The sequence below is a fragment of the Sinohyriopsis cumingii genome, chromosome 19, assembly GCF_028554795.1.
Source record: "Sinohyriopsis cumingii isolate HCF-2022 chromosome 19, ASM2855479v2, whole genome shotgun sequence".
Lineage (NCBI taxonomy): Eukaryota > Metazoa > Mollusca > Bivalvia > Unionida > Unionidae > Sinohyriopsis > Sinohyriopsis cumingii.
Genome location: NC_142979.1, coordinates 41,941,899 through 41,964,083, shown reverse-complemented (window position 1 = coordinate 41,964,083; position 22,185 = coordinate 41,941,899).

Below are 22,185 nucleotides of genomic sequence, written 5' to 3'. Positions count from 1 at the left end.
TGAAATATTTTTATTTGTTTATTTATTTATTTATTTATTTATTTATTTATTTATTTATTCTGAAATATTATTTTTTAAGTTGATCGAGTTTAATACAGGAGTGTGCATAATTTAGAATCTGATCTCTGCTACAAATGATCTCGATAATATGTTTTCGACGGAGCTCATCTAACTGTTCTTGTGTCAATAAGAAATCCTCGTTTCCGTATTCATCAATAACTAAATTAACGTTAAATTGCTCCATGTTTGGAGGGTGTGAAAACGCTGTTCTGATGGCGTTTTCAAGTACTTCTTTGTCATGTATAAAAACCATCACGTGCTGGTACATTATATAATATTTACTGGATTAATTAAGATTTCACATATAGATTTATTACAAGCTCTTCTCCACGTAGGTCAATAAAGCGATTAAGGTGGTCTGTGAGCTTAACATTTACTCGTGTTAACATATTATTGTGACACCGCAAATACACAGGATTAGTTGGTTCTTGCACGATTAAACTTCCAGGGGATACTTGTGGTGTAAATGTATATAAAATATATCCTTGTTGAGCCTGATTTGATTTTCCGAGATCTATTTGATAGCTACCATCAATTACGTCACAAACCAGATTGACCACGATCGTGCTGGTTATATTAACGATTCCGGGAGATATATGCCAACCACTGCCGTGTGGATCATTATTATGTCTGAGAACAGTTGGAGGTGGTGCTATTTTTCTCCACACAGCTAGTATTTCAGGAAAGTTTTTCGCGACAAGATCATTGAGTGATCTTATTAATTCTCCAGTTTCAAATCCTGGTAATGTAAATTTTAATAACTCTCCTTCAGCTATTTTATAATGATCAATGTATATCCGCTTGATGGTTGTTATTTTATCTTTTTTCCAACATCATAATTACTAGTATTTATTACCTCAACAATAGTTTTATTAACATATTTAATGTTTGAAATAATCTGATTTAAATGTTGTATCGTTGCAATGATCTGATGTTTCAAACTGATATTGGGATACTCTAGGATATAATTTTTAAATAAACGTGCTAATGTCGTTAATGTAGTTGTGTACTCAGTTTTAATTTCGTTAGACATTGATCTGAAATTTCTTTCATAAACAATCTCAGTTAAAGTTTTTCTATCAATATCGGTCAAGGAAAACGGTACTGTAGTATATCTTTTACCATCTATCGAAATGTAATGATTATCCTTGTCAGTCCATGGATAAAAATTTCGGTATTTTGGAGTTGTTATAAACCTGGCCTCGTCCGTGAGAAATTCAATTAATTTTGGTTCTGGTGGTCCTTCATACACTGGCGGAATTTCAGGCCAACCTAGTACGGATCTTATCGTGGACTAATAAATATCAACGGCTTAATCAGGAGAATGTATCTCAACCGTCGAGGACAGCGTCGGTTCATGAACGTCAATCGATATTTTTGCTTCTTTTCCGGTTATTGATTTTATTCTACGTTGAAATTCTTGATTGATATCTTCAATCTCATAACTACCAGTGGGTATTCCAACATCTATCTAGTCAGGAGTACCATCTGGTTTGTTCTTGTTAGCAAATACAATCAAATTATTTGCTGGTGTACCATTAAATGATTTTGACCTGATATTTGGCCAGCTGTAATATACTCGTAATTGCGCTAGTGCTATTTCCTTCACTGGAATTGCAGTAGAAAAGTTAATACTAAATTCAGGATTAGTTTAACTTACCGAGATCATCGTTATCTTTGACGGAGTTGTATTAGTCACGATCTGCTGAAGTAATTCTGTCATTATTAATACTTGTATCTTTAATACCGATACCTTCATGATATATTTTAGTTATCATTGATAACTCGAAATCAGATACAATTCCATCACTGAGACTCGCTGATAACAACGAAGACAATTTTGAGCATGCTACCGTCGTTGTGTGTAATTTTATTATGTAATCGGATAATTTTTCGTTCGTGCAAGTACATATTTTTTTTGCGATGATATTGAGCACACCTGCAATCGTTGCTGCTGAAATACAAATAGTTACGGCTACTGGTGCCATCATTGTCACGGCTGATAATATAACACACGTTCCAGCAACAACAGCGGATACTGAATAAACAATCACGTCAACGATAACTAATCGTCGTCGATATTTTTTTACTTTTACTGTATACTGTTCGACTCAATCTTTTAATGCTGCCTGCCATTCACGCGTTTGATTATACCTGTATTGTGTACCATCCATAAATGTTTATGCAGTAACCAACTGAGGTGTTTCAGCTACAAATTCCAAGCACCACCAGTAAGATGTTGCGGTTAATTTCTTATCAGCTGCTTCCAGAATAAATATTTCTTCGGTTCCGCTATTTAATATAACAGATACAACCCCGGAAAACTTATCCGTTGAATGACGCCATGGATATGTTGTAAATATTTCAAATTTTGCAGCACTAAACACAGACAACCTGTACACGCCAGTGACTGTTGCGGCATATTTGATAGTTTTATTTTGCTGTTACCATGTTGCGAATCCCGATGATACTGTGTATACGATGTTTGTGATATGCCCGGGAGTTATTCCGGCTGGAATTTTAATCAAATTGGTTTTATTAACGATCTCAGGAATCCCCGCTACGATGTCTTGTTGTGTTCTTTTGATCGTGTCTAGGTTAGTTTTGATATCAACGAGTTTTATGTCGATGACGGGAGGAGTTCCAAAGAACTTATCTATGGATTCATCGGTTTTTTGAAAGTTTCTTCGAAGTCTTACAAACGCGCCTACGTGAACGTCATACTCGGCCGTCAACGTGGATAGTTTACCATCTACGGTGTCGACGTATTTTTTTGTTGTTGCGTCTTCGTCGGATGTTGGATCTCTTAAAACTACTATTTTATTTCCGTTCATGCTGATTTCACCCGTCATTGTGTCACCATTGTTTCTTACACGATTAGCAACTGCACCGAGTACTCGTCGAGCTATATCATTCCATCTGATGTTGCTCGTTTTTAGTTTTCCGTGTCGATCCTGAAATATAACAACCTCATCTGGGTCAACTCCAGCAAGATTCATGATATCAGCGAGTTCATCTTTAGTCGCGTACTTTGATAGATCAACGTCGCCGGGTTTTTTCTTACTGGTAGAAGAAGATCTTCCGTAAATATCAACCATTATATTTTAAGATCCAAGATCTGTTTAAAACGCTTTACGCGCAACGAAGCGGTTGCTTGTATAATCATGCACGGCTTTATGTGGCGGTTTGGATGATTTTGATATAGCGTTATGTACATTAATTACCTCACGGCCACATATTGGCGGATCTGTCATTGTTTGTGTGGGTAGCGTTGAATACCAAACCTGCGTGTGAAGTGGTGCGACATACTTGATAAATTCAACAGGTGGAGCTATGAATCAAAATAAACGATTCCACGTGGATCAACCGCGTATGATACCCAATGAGTACCGGGTCCTGAATTCGAGTCTAGATTAATAATACCTGTTTCGATTTTGTTTGGTCGGTCCGGCAATTGATCTAGCATAAAAACACCTCCAAAGGCTTTTATTTTTAATTTTTTAGCAGCATCAAGTAAATCAAAATTTGATGCTGCAGTATCTAACGTGGAAGCCTTAGACCTCTTCCCCAACGAGAACCCGGTAATTTTAGGCCGCGTCCCTTTTTTGTATCCATTTCCAGTTGCTTTCTTTAGAGCCATTCCAGCTATTAACGCTGGAATAGCCGCAAGAAGTGGAAATATACCACCCGTTTTAACCATGTCCTTGATGGCGTTCGGAGAAAGATGGAATTGAACTCCGGTTTTGATTCTAGGGCTTTATTGAAATGTTTAATCTGATTATTTGTCAACGATAATTTGTTTGGACCGCCACCAATCTGATCTCGTTTTATTGATATTTTAGTATCGCATTTGCTAGCGGTTTTTGATTGAAGCTTTTTGACCTGACCGGGAGTCAGAGTAACATTAACATGACCATACGACATTTTTATATAAATAATATTCTTCTAAATAACATGATCAAAGATTTTCCACTGTTGCATCAACGACTCTCATTCGACCACTACCACCTTCAAGTAACATGGCTTTATCGCTGAGTATGACCGCGATTGCTCTGTAGAAGGCACCACCCCCTGGCGGGTTAGTAACACGAGCTCGAAAGTGTATATCAACGACAGACTGTTTGGACAAATCAAGATGTTCCAGTGAAAAATAATAAATCGGATATAATGTTGTAAAATCTAGTTGTGATATTTGCAAACCAGTATCTATATTTTGATCACGTCCCATGAATGACATTAAACGATGATATACACGCGCTACGTGATTTTGATCAAAATTTAACAATATATCTTCAGTTGGTTCTTGATGTCCATTTATCCGCAAGGAAACTTCATTAACTCCAAGGTTGTCAAATATCATATGTGAACGTTCTTGATTATTCGTCCGAGTATTATCTTGCAGAGCAATAAAAATATGTCGTGGTGCAGAAACACCTTGTTGTGATGCTATATGCCATGTAAATAAACCATTAACATTACTTTGAACATCATCTGTGGTTACTGTTAACCATGATAGCAATGATTTACCGCCTTAATCCATAAAAGAGATTAATTTTTTTTCCTCAGTAATTGATGGAGTCATTACTAACATCCACAATGAAAGTTTTGATATATTTACTTTACCATCAGCAACACCATCACCTCGCCAGATTGCATCATTATCATCACCTTTTCTTACGAGCACAACTGTATGTTTAGCTCCAAAGATGACCTTTCTAACATTTCTGCAAAATCCAAAGATGTGAGATAATGGAATTGCACATGAAAATTTTATATTATCTCCTAACAACACCGCTCAACGTGTTGCAAATCCTAAGTTGTAAGTCTCGCTATCACCTCGTACAAAATCAAAAGCAGTACCTGGTCTGGCTGCGTATTCAGGACCATCAGCAACTGTCTGTGGATCAGATGCAGTATTTTGTGGTGTTCGTATTTTAGCATACCTGATATGATCAGCGTGGTCAGTAATATCCTTAGCAAACATCATTGTTGGACCGGCTGATCTTGTATAATCATCAGAATATCTCGCTAGACCAATTATTGTTGTAGCAACATCAACATCCTTCTGAACTGATTCAGTATTTTTTCCATCAATCATATATGTGGCGCTATCAAACAACGCCATAATCCCGTTGTTGACAAAACCAACACGTGCATTGATACCATATGGTGTATTAGCTACAACATTCGTTACAAGTCTACCTTCTACTTCAATAAACGCCTCAGCGGGCAAGAAATATCTACTTGTATCCTGAACCTGTAATTCGATTCTCCCCCGCTGATTTGGTTGTCTTGCGTGATAGGAATAAAACTGATAATCACGTACCGATTGATACTTAAGGACAGGTGCCTCCATATCAAATGCTGTGTCTGATTTGCGCTTGAACATTTTTATTATAATTACCATTTTTCCAAATGGTGATCTAAATTATCGTCGACGAAGACCGCTTCCTGCTATTAAATTTGATGTTATATTTCTTTCTGCTTCTTCAGATAATTCAGCTAGTTTTTGATTTGCAGCCTGATTTATTATTCTACTGACAGCTGCTGGCATCACCTCAGTACTTGCCAGTTTTACTGGTGGTTGTCGTTTTCGTCGCAATAATCGTGCTAGTCTTTCTTTGATTGCCGAAAACGCCTTACAAGCAACATTGACAATTGCTCCAGGAGCTTTATCACGAACAATATCAACAGCTTTCATCGATAATTGTTTTGCAACAGGTGCTACTTTTGGAGCTATTCTTGTGAATAATCCCTGTATAACATCACCAATTCCATCTCCGTAAGTAGCTCTATAAATTGGTAATCGTGAGTTTACCGCTCTGACCTGTACGGGTTTACGATGATTATTATGTATGATCATCTTATTTTATTTGCTATTTATCTAACAATTAGTCACTGTAATCATCAGCAAGTTCATCGATAAGCTCTCGGTAAACTCCGATATCCATAATACCGCCTTGAAATAATCGCCGACAAATATCAGCTGCTTCATTAATTATTTCTGGTGAATTATTTCCAGCTCGTTTTCCTCCTATGAGAACCTCTAACCGTGACACGTCATTAATGATATTATCAGGACAAATAAAATTATTTCCCAGGCTACTCCCCCATACTTCTTTTTCTTTTTCTTTTGATTTTTTTAGGTGGCTCTCCAAACATCTCCTTAATTTTCGACATTATCGGTGAATAAGAAGATTGTTTCTGTTCTGTTTGTTGCAGAGGTGGAGGAAGCTGATACTGGGAGAGTTCTTCTTGTTTTTATTGTCTTGTTTTCTCCCTATGAAGTATTTCTACTTCTTTATAAAGAGCTTTATATTCCAAATCATCACTTTTAACATGTTTTTTGTTTGCATATACGCGATATATCCATTTAATAAGATCATCGTTTTTTGTTTTTTCAAAAGGGGGGTTTAAAATATTAGATTTGTCAGATATATAATCTAATATTTTTTCGGGTAATTTTTCTCCTTCAGTATTTCTAATTTCTTCAACAACCCCTTCTTTGAATCTTGCAATTAATTTTATATTTTCTTTTGCTGGCCAGGATTCAGGTGTATGTTCTTTCTTCGCGCCGGTGACTTCAGTATAAAGTTTTCCAATACTTTCAAGTATTTCCTCACCAACAGGTGGAGGTTGAGCCGCAGCTATATCAGCTGAAGATCTCGTAATATCTTCTTTGTCTGTTTAGTTCTTCTTGCTATTTTTTTCAGCTTGTTTTGCTGTTTGTTTTGATACCGGAAGAAAATCTTCTTTGATGACAGTTGTAACTTTTTCAGTAGCTGCAGTGACGGGTTTAAACAGTTTTTTAGTGTCCTCTTCGTACTCAACTTGTGCTTCTTGTTGCGCTTGTAGATTTTTTCTGAATGAGTCTCTGACAGGAAGAAATTTTTTAATTGCTTCTAATCGTTCTCGTGCTATTCTTGCAGTATGAGATTCTGGATGTACCATTATTTCTTAATATAACAATTTTTTAATTGATAGCAGCAGAGAGGGCGCCTACCAATGTTGGTCGTCCAGTAGAGGAAACAAAAAATAAACACGTAGAGTACTTTATTTTTCAGCTACTATTTCGAACTAAGGTTTTATTGATGGGGTTGGTTTCAACAAAAATAAAAACCTCACAGGAAGCTTTTATTTGTAAAAATCTGGACCTTTCTGCGGATTAGATTTCCATGAAGATTTTATTTTTTTGTCGGAATTCTTGGGTCTGTTCGCCCTCTCTGCTGCTTTAAGATATACTGACACAACTAAACAGCGTCTATGTGACATAGACTATGCGATATTACAGCATTTTCTCCTGTTTACCATCAAATCATATCGAATTAAAACCTAGAAGGAAAGGATTCTTGCACAAGTTACATATTCACAACTGACTTTAATTTTTTGAAGAAGTTGGTCCTGATTTCCATTTAACTTACTAGTGACGTGGAACGTTTTCAAAGAACTTTGACATAGTGTATGTGAATATATTTGACACATCAACACTCTCGAGTACATCGACGTGCTACTACGTCTCTTCAACGTTTACAGTCTATGGTAGTATCAGATATTCACCCGAAAGAGTGACTCCTGAAATCGAAGTGATTGTGTCTGATAGATTGTTTGGACGTCATTTACCAACCAAAAGAAAAAAGTAGTGTTCAAGACTTGAGACCAGGTTTGTCCTGGAAAAACTAAGAAGAAGACGACTTGTACGATATTGAAAGTATTCTTGATGGAAGAACAGGTAAAGTAAGCAAATATGGAGTCGAAGAAGTGAGTGTGCACTGAAAGGATATCCACCTAATTTTGATTCTTGACTATAAAACAGAAGAAGTAGAAATGACCATCAGGCCGTTGAACAGAGCAGAGACCTCTCCTTCTCAGAGTTCCTCTCTTATCGTTTTTCAGTAAATTGTATTCTGACAGTGTTGACAATAGCAAAACGGAGATTTTGAATAAAATATTCTGTTCTCGAGAGGAAAACTCACGGTGAGATTATTCTTTAGCGAATTGTAAAAACGGTTGTATCCGGTCTACCACGGAGTCGCTCGACAACGAGGATGATAAAATCAGCTTTTAGTACGGTAGCACCCATATTAAAATCGATGGTTATTGGAGGATTGATTGCTTTGAAAAATGACGCTTTAGCGCAAGAAAAGAATTATTTCAAAATGTTCTGACTGACAAAGTTCGAAAGAAGCCCTCGGGAGAGTATGAACAAAATGTGTTGCTTCAACTGGAAAAGACATTCTGGGCCACCGAAATACCCCTATAATTTCGCTTCACACTTCTGGCCAAGGCATTACTACTTCTTCTACGCCACATTAATGGCGAGGCAGCAAGAGATGTCGAACCCCTTTCAGATCTCTTAAACACTTTGAGAAAAAGAAGAACATGAGCTGTCAAAGAATCGGATATATTTGATTACCAGCTGAAGAAATGAAACATGATGCACATAGATTCTCGCTAATGTTGCAGGTCAAAACTCGATCCGTTTTCCACGCCTCCAGCGATGGTGAATCACACTGGGTAGAATTCAAGTTCATCCTAAGTAGTGATGGAGGGCACTTTACGGACAATGGGAAATAACATTACAAGACCCCCTTGGTACGTTCACGGACAAGATTTATACGGACAAGGAATATGCGGGCAAAAGGTTGGGCCTGTATACGAACAAGAGAAATTGGACATAGGGAATGTATAGGGACAATGGATTGGGTCTGTATACGGACAAGGGAAATTAACATGGGTGGGCAGTATACAGACAGTAGGAATTTAACAAGGGTGACGTCACGATACTGGACAGTGGCAACAATGTTGCAAGGGGCTGACCTCAATCAGATGGAACAGTGTGGCAAGGGGTTGACCTGAATCGTTACTCTAGGGACAAATAGAGACATAGACATAGAGACCATGTTAGAGACAAGTGTAACAGGATTGGCCTGAATGGATGCTTGGATTAATTGACAACACAACACAGTGTGATGAAAGATGGAACTTTATTAAATGAATCAATACAAATATGTATATGCTCTTCAAATACAGTCTGATTCTTTCACGTTCGAAATATTTCACTCATTCAATTGCTTTGCACAAACATTCGCAAATGGGAAAATAAAAATGTGATTCGTATATTCAGAAATGAAGGTAAGATAAACATAATCTCATGAAATGAAAGTAAGATTCAAATAATCTCATCTAATGAGAGTGAGATTCAAATAATCTCATGTAAAAAAGTAAGATTCAAATATTCTTATTTAATGAGAGTGAGATTCAAATAGTCTCATGTAATGAGAGTGAGATTCAAATAATCTCATCTAACGAGAGTGAGATTCAAATAATCTCATGTAATGAAAGTAACTCAGTTGTACTCAATTGAAATAACATCATCAATTGAAACAAATATGTTCAATTGTAATCAACATAACAATTGTACCAAACATATACTCGTTACTAGGTCATTTGTACAGCACGTATGATTCACAACCACGTATGGCTCATAAATACTTGTAAAAACTTGCGAACGAAACATTTTGACCTGGTTAACGTGTCCATTGTCAAACCACACAGTTCTCCTGAATTCTTGGGTTGGCCCACACTTGTATGGGCCACACACACCTTTCATGGATCCACCATGCGCACAAGTTTACAAATCAGCAGTTCCGTCTAAGTATGACCTTGAGATTCACACGTACTTCCATCCCCATAGAGACATACAGACGGCCAGACCGACAACCTGATATACCCGCACACACACACGCACAGACAGCTAAAATAAAACCAAACTGGTCATAATAACAAGTACGGAATTAAAATCTATAGATACATGCTATAGAATTAAACTCTTAATAACAACTTGTAACAATTCAAAAGCTCACACCGTTTCAAATCCGCGTAGTGGTAAAAGCAACATTTTACGCTACGACATTAAAAACTAAATATGCATCACTTATCAACAAAAATAAAAATGTAACGCTTGCACCTATGGCTGTACAACAAAAATGGAGAACGTACACTCCTTGACAGGATCCAAAAGACCAGTGCGTCAATTAGAGAAAAAGCTTGCATTAAATCTACAGGAGAATTAATATTAGTAAGGGTAAAATACCTGTGCATACCGTGCTTTTTGTGCCTCTCGCCGCCAGCGATCTACGATGAGATACATGCTAGTTCAGTCGCTTAACTAGAAAAACAATTATCCACCCTAGGTAAAGTTGTAAGCATGTACGACAAAAATGACCAAATCGTTCTAAGGTGAAACCAGGTTATTTCTTGCCTTATTATGTGACAACAGGGTTAGATACATAGACAGAGACATATACAAACAAACAAATACATTAATATGGCAAATAGAGAATAGATTTATTTTTGAGGCAATGGAGTGGCCCTGAAATGGGCCTTTGTGTTTCTTCTTCTTCTAATTTCTGTCTTGGTGGTGTAGTGTGACATTTGGGAAAATCAAGGTAAGACAATGCAGATTACGTTCCTCTTATATTTCCTTCCTTATTTACACACATTTTCAAAGTCCAGTGCATACATTACAAGTTCAAGAACACCAAGACTTATACTTATATTAAATTTATCCGAGCAATTTAGAACTGTGTAATGATTACTCGGAGTCATTAAAACTTCTGACTTATGTTTCTGGCATTGAGTATCATTTTCTTCAGTGCTGCCATTAACAATAATTCCTTCTCTGAACTTTTTTCAGCTGCATTTTACAAATATGGAGCCATGGGGTATTCATATGGTCTTGGATTCATTCCTTTTCGTTGTATATTAAAAAATATTGCTTTATTGATCAAAAATATTGTAATAACCAAGGACAAAATATATTCTATGATGAAATGTATAATTTGTAAGCTCGATTATTAATAGGATTTTTAAACTATAATTATATTTCAGGCAATCTTTTCACAATAATGTAACTACACCTTGCCGTTAAGTAGTATTAAAAATAACTAGAAAGTTTTAATTTGTCGCTGAGTCCTCCGAATCATTTGTTGTAGTCAGTGTCGTGACTATCAAATTCACCGTGACTTACGATATTATCAAACATTGCTTTACTCAATATTCCATTAAAAATATTTCATTCTTTTATAGCAGCGGCTACTGTTTTACTTTGTTTAGAACTTTGTGTACAAACTTGACCTTCAAAGCAACAAATCATAGTTCAAATGATGTATCCACTTGAAAGGCATATTGCAACTTACTATAAGAGTTGAGTTTAGTAATTTTATGGTAAGTAGTATTAATTATTTTGCTTATTTTGAGTGGCATTTTGTTAGTTTTGCTTGCAATTTATTAATATAAATTTTATTAAATTTAGTTATCTTATCAATAACTACATATTTCATCATCAGAAATTGTCTAGATGGATTAATTTTAGAAAACTCTTTGGAGGATATATTTTCAGACTCAAGAAGCAGACTCGTTCCCATCATGGATTGTTGTCAGGTGTTATATATATATATATATATATATATATATATATATATATATATATATATATATATATATATATATATATATATATATATATATATATATATATATATATATATATATATATATAAGTTAACATTCAATCATGGAAACAGGTCATGTTTTCTCTCGTTTTTTTTTTGTTGTTGCTATTTTGTTGGGGGTTTTTAATTTTTTTTTTAGTTGTTTCTATCCGTCGAGAAACTGTTGTGCAGCTGCACCATTGCCAGATTTTGTGATATATTTGTTTCTTTCACGTATTTATTTATTTATGTATTTATTTGTTGATATGAAATGATATGGCACCTTAGATCTCTGTCACAATTTCCACGTCTCGGTGGACGTACATATTACTTCTGAGCAAACGACACTAATTTGCGTGACTGGTTTACATTTTTGCAACCATTCCGATATTTAGGTGTAAATATACCTTGGGAGTGAGATACGAATTTACAAATGGCACTTAAAAGACTGGTCGTCGAACTGTTTATTGTTTGCTATTTCACTTGATAATCTTGAATCTCGATATGCATCAAACAAGTTTGTGTGTTAATTATATGAAACGTAATGCCTTGAACGTCATTTACTAAATTAAATCGACTGGACTTATTTTAGAAACAAGGAAGTCTTCAGATCTATTCAACCTATAAAATAAAAAACGAATCAAGAAACAGAAAAATATTTCAGTTATATAAACTACGAACAACAAGGATTGTATTTTACATTCTACCACACATCAGTTTATTTCAGGTTTCAAATTAATGATTTATAAGAAAAAGTTAGCACAACAACGTATAATTTTCTATAACGTACACACAATATTGCAAAAGTGTTTCTTTGGTTTCTTGCTGTAATTTCAACAACCGATTCCTGAACATATTAATTGTTGCTGTTGTTTTGGGTTTCACACCATTTTTTCAGTACAAGATAGGAGGATGTGATGTGTGATGTGATTTGGATTTTTAACGTAGCTTTAACAATTTTTCAGTAATATCTCTACGATGTCTGCAATGTGGAAGTTTTCAGTGATGTCTAGCACTGGGGCATAATGCCGCAGACTTGTAGCATGATGTCCCACCCAGTCACATTATTCTGACACCAGGCCATCCAGTCCTAACACTAACCTCTTAATGTTAAGCGCCAAGCGAGGCGGCTGTTTGTACCATTTTTGTAAGTCTTTAGTTTGACTCGGTCGGGGATCGAACTCACGACCTCCCGCATCCGAGGCCGACGCTATAACCACTAGGCCATCGGAGCGGTACACCTGTGGAGGAAGAACCAGGAACATCCTGATAAGAACCACCAAGTTTTTTTTATAAACATTAAGAGCAAATTAAAAGAACGAGACGTAAGGAACGTATGTAAATACATAATATGCTATTTAGCAGACAGAGAGAGAGAGAGAGAGAGAGAGAGATTCTGAAATTTCACACTATCAAAATGTTGAAGTATTTTCTCTATAGCGAGCGAAAATAGTTACGAGTGACTGTGTGCTCTGCGGTTGTCAACAGTGCTGACCATGTTAACAGCTAATCGTCACGATCCGCTAAACGTTAAGACCGAAATATCTTTTTCCCTAGTCAGGACAAATGCAGATGATACAAACCTCAAATCCAAGTCATGCGTTTTCCAGAAGCAACCGCCCGTGTGACCCTACAATTTTCCGCCGGCGTGCAGCAGTTGCCGTCTAGGTTTGATCTTTTCTCAGCATCCGAAGTAACCTCACTATTATACGCGAGTGCAGGCAGGTTCCCACCAACTACCTGGAATCTATAAGGATGTTATAAGCGTGTTCGAACAGGCATATTTTCTCCAAATGGATCCTATTTGTTTACACGCACGAGCAGTGAAATACACTGAGCAACAATACAGGTGAGCGCTATCATACTGAAAGAAATGTACATTGACGACACGGCGTGTCTGTGTGTGGAATTTTAATTAAAACAATTGAACAATATCATATTACACATTATATATGATGGGCATGCATCAATATGCGTAGCTTTTCATCGGAACGACATCAACGTGTGGGCGACGATGCATAAATGCATAGTGTCGGATCCACGCAACTGCGTTTCGCAAAAATGGTAGTCCAATTTTGTCTATGCAATGTGTGTGTGTACTGTAAAGGTTAAGGCATTGTGTGGAGAGTCTGGTAGTGTTAATCTCTGGAGAAAAATCTGGTATCACGCTAATACATCTCACAATTAGACACACATGTATAGGCTATGGAGATTACACCGGGGATGTTGACTGGTGTTTCACTCGAATGCCCTGACGCGGTAACGCATGATGAACTGTTCGTAATGAGGATGAAACTAATATAATATTATTATCTTCCTCATAGTCAGGTTCATGCTTGTGCGAGTGGTGTTGTCGTCTACTACGAAGAAACTATGGATTTTTTGGCTAAAGTTTCGGAATCAACAGTGTTTATATTTCACACGGTATTGCAATCACCCGTCCAAGTCATCATACTCATACTGTTTATCTGGTTTATGCTCATTCGGTATATTTTGGTTATTGTTGATTTATATTAATGCGCCTGTTGTGAATATTTAATTTTTATTGCTGGCTTTTTTTTACACCACATTATATGTTATGGATAATTGTATTTTGGGCTTGAAATTTTCCCAAAATCAAGATTCATTCTCTACCTGACCTGAATCATCGAATTTGGTTTTGTAAATGACATGTTTATCTCAATATCAGTCCAGATCTTTGAAAATTCCACGTGAAATGCAGGGTCTACCTCTTATTTACCATATTTTATGTCATAATTTTAGAAATTCGACCTTCTAAATTTAAACTAAGCTTTTATCTTGTAAACCGTTTCTAACCTTCCAGAATGAAATATTCGATCAGGTAGTAGTTTTTTTTCTTAGAAATTGTTAAATTTGCTTTACCTGATGACAAGTAGAGGACAATAAAATCTTGTTTACTAGAAAAAGTTTTGTTGCAATATCTGAGCAGAATCAGTTGTCTTATTGTTGTGTCCAATGTTTCATTTGGGCTGGAATTTATTTATTCACATTATTTAAATTCAAGTCATTCTTCTCTGGAAATACAAAGTGTTCAAAAATGATATTCTTGGAAATAGAGACTTGGATTTTGTGTGAAACTCGGATAATGATATAGTTTTGCATTTTACTATTGTGATTCAACAAAAGGCTGTTAGCACATCACTACGACAGAGGCCACCACAGGCACATAATCACATCCAGCGTTGTATTTATTTTAGAATATAACTAATGTTTATTCAGAACTTTAAATATTCGGACCTATGATAGAAATTATGGGTTATTTGGAATTAAAACTGCAATAACATGAGTTCTTTGTACATTTTCCCCTTTGTCGTCGTCGTCGTCGTGGTTGGGTTTGACGCCATTTTTTCAGCACACGATATGTTATAATTGATGGAGGAAGAACCTGGGAAAACCCCTGGAAGAACCACCGACCCACGAGAAGCTTCTGGCAAGCTTTCTCATGTACCCACTTTAGCCGAATCCGAGACTCGAACCTACGCAGAGGTGAGATGGCAGTGATCCGTAACGGAGAGCACTTTAGACCACTCGGCCACTTGGGTTTTCACTTTGTGTTTTAGGGAAAAAAGTATTTGTTGAATTCTACAACACGTTTTGGTTTTCGCTCTTTTCTATTACCTAGTTTAAGGCCATAAGGTCGTAAAACGTCAAAGATATCAACGACGAATTTCGTGACGACAAATCTATCTTCGTTTTTACAACTTGGAAAGTTGAGCAGTCAGACGTATAACAACGTCCCGATCTGGATATAACTCCATGTGGACATAACATTTTTCTCGATGAACGCTTGAACCAAATACGTGCGCGTGTTATTAACAATCAGTTGTCTGACTAACATGTATCTTCTCAGGAAAAAAGTTTTCATAATCGCTGGCGCTTCATTGCGAGTATCTGTCCAAGTCTTGTATCCAACACATTATGAACTCATGTTTGCATATTATATAGTTTTCTCAAAGTAATTCATTTCTCTGAAGGCAGCAATCCATCACCGAAGAAGCATAATGTTTTTCCCAAATTGATTGGGGAGATCATCATCGTTCCATCCGGGTAGGGAAAAACACAAATGTTGCTGAATCTCATCATGCGATTGTCCACGTGTAATAAATTAAGCTAGCAGTATCGTCGACAGATTATCAACGCTGTTACGATGTGTGGAAAGACTTCAACCAGGTATGTGATGAACACGTTGAATTCATCACTGACAGTGACGCGCCTGTCGAGTTTCCTTTTGTACACGAGAGTGATATAATAAATACGATAATGCACCAGCACGTAGCAGCTATACCAAACAATTAGCACAGCAACGACTCACTGCGTTTTCCATAATATCTAAACAGTAAACCAACGCAGCAAAGAAATTTAACAAACGTGTCAATACAAGAAATGATGGCTTGATCGAGGGATTCCAACAATCGTTCGTGCCGTTGTTCAAACCACGAAAACAATCTCTTCAGCCAAGGGTGGAAGCAAACGAAACTTTAAACGACTGCTCGGCGACGTTGAAGCAATCAGTACCACTTCACGGGCGCTAACTGCGCAAATGGAAGAAGTCAGCGCGGCCAATGGGTATGTATGCAGTAAAGTCCATGACATCACTGAAATGGTAAAAAAAAACCGTGAGAAGAAAAATTCTTTCCTGACATCTTCAGAAAGCATATTTTAATTAAAGCTTTCCATTTCAGCGACCTAGGAAGGTCAATGGCACTAACATAGATTGCCAAAAAAACAGCCTATATTCCGCCCGAAAGATCGGACTAAATGAGTTTTCCAGAGCTGACCGGGATTAGGAAAGTTAAAATATCCTGACTATTATTGTTTCCTAGCAACCATCAAGCAGATTTGTACTTCACGCAAGTGATCTCATGCCTTCCACCGCCGTACAACCACCGTGCCACTGAGTCGTGTACCGATCAAGTAATCGCCGACGTGGACCGGTTAGAAACCCTCACTGGGTTGCTGAGTGCCGGTTACAGTTTCGCGGAGGTTATAAATGAAACCACAGAGATTTGTTAGCGATTACTACTCAGGTGTATATCGCACGCTGATGCATAAACGATCAACGACGCCTGTGTATGTTATCAACTGTAATAATTAATTGGCCATATTGGTAATAAAGGACAGTAAAAGTTGTTGAGAGAAATCAACGCGGTAATGCAACGTGTTGTTGAGAATACAACATCGAGTGTCCACGGACCCAACAAAAACCGATTTTGAAATCATATTTTTCCGCGCGCTCGAAATCGCATTGTTATGAACGCGTGAATATTATAGTTTGCCAAACGTTCGTTCAACCCCAGTCTTAGGTCTGCACGCGAATAATTCATTCGCGTTTGCATGGCGAACAAAACCAGGCGGAATCCTTGCTTGGCACTTGATTAGTCTACATCCGGGCGGATTTCAAAATCAAAACCATCAATGAGGAATTTCAACGGCGGATCAAGTGAATCACGAACAAAAAATCCAAAATCGCGAAGGAAATCCAACAGCCGTGACTTAGTGCAGAAAGTGATCCGAGGCTGATCGGATCCGTGATGGGTTTACGCGAGCATTTTAACCTCGTAGCCAGTAGAATAATCAACAACGAGGAAGGGGTGAAGCAGCAGGTCAGCTGGCCAACTGGCACGCTAATCCACGATTAATCCCGTGACGACGACAGACGTCATATCGCACCCAACACTGTAAATATTACATTGACGATCGTGGTATATCTAACGTATGATGCTGTTGAAGGTTGTTATCAGTCAGAGCACAAACGGCAAACAGCGCAATGAGACATTTTATACAGTTTTGCTTCAGGTGTTTTCCGGAAGATCTTAATTCAGTAGTGCCAGCCAACCCAGTTTATTTACCTTGCAACAATAAAACAATATCTAGACTGAGGCTGTCTTTCATGGACCAATATAGACATCTGCTTGATTTGCGTGGTGGGACATTTGCCGTGAATTTGTAAATCCGTGACCGTGCAATTGTGTGGTCACCATCATTCTCGGATTGGCACGATACAGCGATGATTATACACTAGTGCAGGGAAATAAATTATGTTCACCAAGATGCCTCGAAAATTATTTTTTTGTGTCAAATACACCGTTGCGCTCACCCGACACGGTGCTAACAGCGATGCAAATTGGCGCAACGATAGGATAGCGGACGGACAAGTTATTTGATAAAAACTGTCTCTTTGGATGCCAACACTGACAACATCGCTCGTAGAATAGCAGCGATTACTTACATTCCATGTCGTCGGGATGTTAATTTACGCTGTCGTGGCTAACTATGACGACCAATGCGTTTCATAATAGGACAGCGCGACACGCGTTTATAGCGTTTCAGGACACATGTCGACTGAATAGTCTGACGAGAAATTCGATGGTGTTTGACCTACTTAACGTGACTGAAGTATAACTGTTACTGAAGGATCTTCAATAATAATAATAATAATAATAATAATTATAATTATAATTATAATTATAATAAATGAGGAGAAGGAGGATATGCACTCGACTTGACGACAACGCCACTACCGCAGAATAATTACGTCGCATCATAACCGAGATGGACATATTTAACACTTTATTAAACCAGATAAAAATTTCTGACACGTCGACGCTGTACAGTCACTAAAAAACAACAACAACAACAAACAACACGTGTCACAGCGACATACACATGTCTAATGTAATCGGTTGCGCATTATTTTTGTCCTTGTTGCGATTGTCGACAAACACATCGTCATCGTCACATTCCCCTTTTGAGGTCGATGAGATAATTAATTTCCTTGGTCAGATAATGAGCAACACGTTCCATCTTGAAAACAGATTCGACCATTTCGGCTAAGTTTGTCAATTGTCCTAGTTCGTCGTCCTCGATCATTTTGTTATTAGTAATGTTGCGAAAGTACAGAGCTGACATGTTCGCTCACTCGCAGAACTGACAATAACACTTTCAAGGTCTACGTTGGACTCAGTCATGTTTAACTGAAGTTGCTTGACAAATCTGTATTCCGGCGGCAAGGTATAGCAACCATCTTCACCTCGTTCCTAGTTGTCATAAAATTTCACTATTCTGGCGTCCTTTTTGTGGTAAAGTTTATGACCGGATTTGCCAATATTCGATTTCGTAAAGTATCAATGAGATATTATCAGCGTCGATGATTTATATATTTAATATATCTTTAAATGACTTAATATCCATCGCTATTGGTACTCTCACACAGAAGGAAACAGACTCGCTCAGTGCCGCTGAAAACAATATTTCTTTGAGATTATGCAAGCTGCTTTTCGGAGTTGTTGCAAATATTTGCGTACACTCAGTCGGTGTGTTTAATTTTTAATTCCAAATGAACCACTAGGGCCCCAAAAGACATCATAGAAGGCTTAGAGTTTATTTCTTGCTTGGCTACCTTTCAAAAAAAGTATGCTTTCTAGATAGTTAATTAACACCGACGGTCAATATATCAAACTTTACTTTCATATCGTATGCAGAAAACTTGAGCCTGAGTATTTTTAGCGTTAGTGTGATTCGAACATGAAGTGTTTCCATCAACATTGTAGTGCAGCCACGAAGAATACTTATGAACATGAAAATAACACATATATAAAGTTAACCGTGCTGGCTCGAGAACACAATATACCTTTCCCTCTCTCACTCTGCCGACATAAACAGAAATCCACATTATCGACTGACGCACTCACTGGTAATTATTATAGAGATTTATTTTTATTCTGTGGTATTAAGTTTTACTATTGTTGGGGGCACCTCAGTTCGACAAATGTTATTCTCCTTTGAGATTCAAAAAGGCACACGGAATCATGTCTTTGTTGAAATGAGGTGTGTGCCATTCAACGAAAGCCAAGATATTTGCGACTGGTTTGAGATCAAATTGCGATTGATACTATGATGAACTTACGGCAACGGGTGGATGGGACCAAATTGTAACCTTCACATTAATGCTCATAATAAGCGTGATCTAAATTTAATTCAGAACGTAGCATATATAGTTCAAACAGTGACATTAACTGCAGGTGTCTATCAGACCTGATTATTTGCAAGGGGAGGCTACTTCAATGTTCACTTACTGCAAATTGACAGGGAAAATGGCGGAGCACCGTATTGACGGAGTAAATTTTATCAAAGTTTCCGTATTTGCATTAATTAACATTACCAGTTTAAAATTTAACATCAGCGACAAATCACAAACTTTCACTTTATGGGGGTGATCTAGTGTCTAGCCTAAAAGCAATATTAAACAATAGTTTTCGTTCTCAAGGAATTAAAAAATAAATTGCACCAATCTAACCTAATCATATTATCTTTCACAATATATTAGGCAAAATACTAAATGTTTTATATAGTTTTAATACTAAAGATATATGGTATAAATCTGATGACCTTGTTTATGAGACAAAAATAAACAATTTTTGTGCAAATATTTATAATAAACGTACCACATAGCCATATTTCTGTATTATTCTTGATATAACAACTTTAAAAAATCAGGAGCGATTTAGCAAGGGATTCATTCGGCTTTTAATTCCCTTATAAGAAATAGCACATTTTTTTAATCATTGCCAATAACAAATATAGTTCAATATCAAAAATGGATAAAAAATTTAATTATTTTTTAAAAAAATCAATTAACTACAATTTATAAAAGACTGCTTTTAAAAAATATAAAAGTGATAAAGAAACACGCATTTTTAAAAAAAACAAACTATTTAAACCATTTGATAATTTATTTAAATCTTTAAAATAAAATATTAAGAATGTTTTAAAAATATATAATGGGTTAAAAAGTAACACTAAAATGCAACCTTACATTTAGAAAACAATATATACAAATTTTAAAACCCAAAATATTTGGCACAAAACAAGCACGCAAAAAACAGACAGCGCCAAAACTGTCTTATGTTTCATGATTTAGGCAACTATCAGGAGCAGATTCGACAGGGGAGCGGGCAAGCTAGCGCGCCTTACGCCCCTTCCCAATTAAAAAGAAACAATAACGCAAAGCAAATAGAGCGTTTGCTGTAGTAAGATTTTTAAGGTTACATGGTTAAAAGTATGCATGGAAAAGCTTCAAATGCTTCCCTTATTCTCATGTCAGAGTTTCGTTCAACAGATCACATACTTGTATAGTCTCTCTCTCTCTCTCTCTCTCTCTCACACACACACACACACACACACACACATGCGTACATATCATTGTTTGAAATGCAATGAATATCAAAGTGTTTGATTGATTTCTATATATTGTATTTATTTATATTGCCAAGTGTATAAGTTTGTCAGAGAAATGTCATTGAACATAGAAAAGCTCTGTGTGTGTATGTATGTGTATGTGTGTCTGTGTTTGTGTGTGTGTGTGTGTGTGTGTGTTTGAGAGAGAGAGAGAGGGAGAGAGAGAGAATGCAAATAATGATAATATGTTTCATTTTAATATATATTACGCAAGTTAAAAAAATAGCATCAGTACTTATTCGGTTTATCTGATATGTTTTAGAAGAGGGGGCTGAATAATATGTTGTCAGATCGTTGATAATTTTGTAAACGGTGTCACACCAGTATAGCATAAAGTTTTGATTGATATTAAGCAAGTTGTTGGAGCTTTAAATTCAGCGCTCAATACAATTATATCGTTCAGAACGTATAATCCACAATACCTAACGTATACATTACTTAGGATGTTCCATATACTAGTATGGAATATAGTCCTCAACCAACGAACCAGTCAAGAAAGACTGATGTACGAACAAATATTAAGTACAGAGCATGTGTGAAACACCAGTAACCCATTCCAGTCTATCCTTTAGCGGCAATTTTCAGTTCCCTGTAATCTTGAGCTTCAAATTAAGTTGGCGACTTGAGATCACATAAAAGTCACTTTTAAATGGCGCGAATCAGGTTGATATGTCGGATGTCGATTTTCGGGATGCATAAAAAGGTAAAAAAAAAAGAGCAAATTTTCTCTTTCTGTCTCTAACATTCAAAACGAGTTGGGTCGTGGGGTGGTTTTTGTTGGTGGATGATTATAATAATTGTTTCACTCAGACATTCCAGATGTATATAATTATGTTTCTGAAATAATGTCTCTATATATACATTTTTATTTAATATTATCGTATACTAATTTATTCCAGATAGACAATTGTCCAGACATATATTGTATATATGCAGTTTGAGGAAGATAGAGCAAGAAACATACATTCCTACTTGAATGCACATACATACATACATACATACATACATACATATGATTTCCAGCAGGTACTAGATCACAAATGTTCTTTCTTTTTACATGTTACAATTAAATTATGCTGAGAAAAACTCTTTAAAGTTTCAACACACTTAACTTATATATAGTTCTTTTTAGATATTCATTCTCGGTTATTACTTGGCGATAAAAATGAATCATTCTTTAAAACTGAAAATTATTATAGGCACATATCAAGTATATCAGTTAATTATTCCCACCACAACTCAAGACTGGCACGAAGGATTGTTGGGTTTTGCACAAGTTAAGCTTATGAAGTCTTGATTTGAACTTATTGAGTCAGGTTAATCTTTAAGAATTAAATTAAGAAGAAATGCTAAAATTGAAAAATAAACAAATGGC